This window comes from Chiloscyllium plagiosum, chromosome 4 (assembly GCF_004010195.1).
Source record: "Chiloscyllium plagiosum isolate BGI_BamShark_2017 chromosome 4, ASM401019v2, whole genome shotgun sequence".
NCBI classification, from domain to species: Eukaryota; Metazoa; Chordata; class Chondrichthyes; order Orectolobiformes; family Hemiscylliidae; genus Chiloscyllium; species Chiloscyllium plagiosum.
The window spans coordinates 121,172,798-121,174,235 of record NC_057713.1 but is presented as its reverse complement, the minus strand read 5'-3'; the positions used below and the strand labels follow the sequence as shown (position 1 = coordinate 121,174,235).

The window sequence follows — 1,438 nt, the reverse complement described above, 5'->3', positions numbered from 1 at the left end:
GTAAACGATGTGTGTGGAGGTGCAGGTGAATTTGTGGCGGATATGGAAGGATCCCTTGGGGCCTTGGAGGGAAGTGAAGGGGGAGGTGTGGGCGTAAGTTTTGCATTTCTTGCGGTTGCAGGGGAAGGTGCCGGGAGTGGAGGTTGGGTTGGTGGGGGGTGTGGACCTGACAAGCGAGTCACGGAGGGAGTGGTCTTTTCGGAACGCTGATAGGGGAGGGGAGGGAAATATATCCCTGGTGGTGGGGTCCGTTTGGAGGTTGCGGAAATGACGACGGATGATATGATGTATCTGGAGGTTGGTGGGGTGTTTGCTGAGGACCAGCGGGGTTCTGTCCTGGTGGTGATTGGAGGGGCAGGACTCAAGGGCGGAGGAGCGGGAAGTGGAAGAGATGCAGTGAAGAGCATCGTCGATCACGTCTAGGGGGACATTGCGGTCTTTGAAGGAGGAGGCCATCTGGGTTGTTCGGTATTGGAACTGGTCCTCCTGGGATCAGATGCGGCAGAGACGAAGGAATTGGGAATATGGGACGGCGTTTTTACAGGGGGCAGGGTGGGAGGAGGTGTAGTCTGGGTAGCTGTGGGAGTCGGTCGGTTTATAGTAAATGTCCGTGTTGATTTGGTCGCCCGAGATAGAAATAGAGAGGTCTAGGAAGGGGAGGGAGGAGTCTGAGACAGTCCAGGTGAATTTGAGGTCTGGGTGGAAGGTGTTGGTAAAGTGGATGAACTGTTCAACCTCCTCATGGGAGCACGAGGCATCGCCGATACAGTCATCGGTGTAGCGGAGGAAAAGGTGGCAGGTGGTGCCAGTGTAGCTGCAGAAGATGGACTGTTCCACATATCCTACGAAGAGGCAGGCATAGCTGAGGCCTATGCGGGTGCCCATGGCTACTCCTTTGGTTTTGAGGAAGTGGGAGGATTGGAAAGAGAAGTTGTTCAGAGTGAGGACCAGTTCAATCAGTCGAAGGAGGGTGTCAGTGGGAGGGTACTGGTTGATACGGGCGGGAAAGGAAGAAGCAGAGGGCTTTGAGTCCTTCGTGATAGGGGATGGAGGTGTACAGGGACTGGATGTCCATGGTGAAGACAAGGCGTTGGGGACCAGGGAAGCGAAAATCATGGAGGAGGTGGAGGGCGTGGGTGGTGTCCCGAACGTAGGTGGGGAGTTCTTGGACTATGGGGGACAGGACCGTGTCGATGTATACAGAGATGAGTTCGGTGGGGCAGGAGCAGGCTGAGACAGTGGGTCAGCCGGGGCAGTCAGCCCCGCCCCTCCAATCGCCACCAGGACAGAACCCCACAGGTCCTTACCTACCACCCCACCAACCTCCAGATACATCATACATCCGCCACCTCCAATAGGACCCCACCACCAGGGATATATTTCCCTCCCCTCCCCTTTCCACCTTCCGCAAAGACCGTTCCCTCCGTGACTACCTGGT

General features: G+C 56.3%; 1 protein-coding gene across 22 annotated transcripts in view; it reads right to left on the bottom strand.

Moving 5' to 3' along the window:
• LOC122549365 (band 4.1-like protein 3) overlaps positions 1-1,438 on the bottom strand; it is a 288,912-nt gene that overhangs the window by 71,911 nt on the left and 215,563 nt on the right. The window lies entirely within an intron of this gene.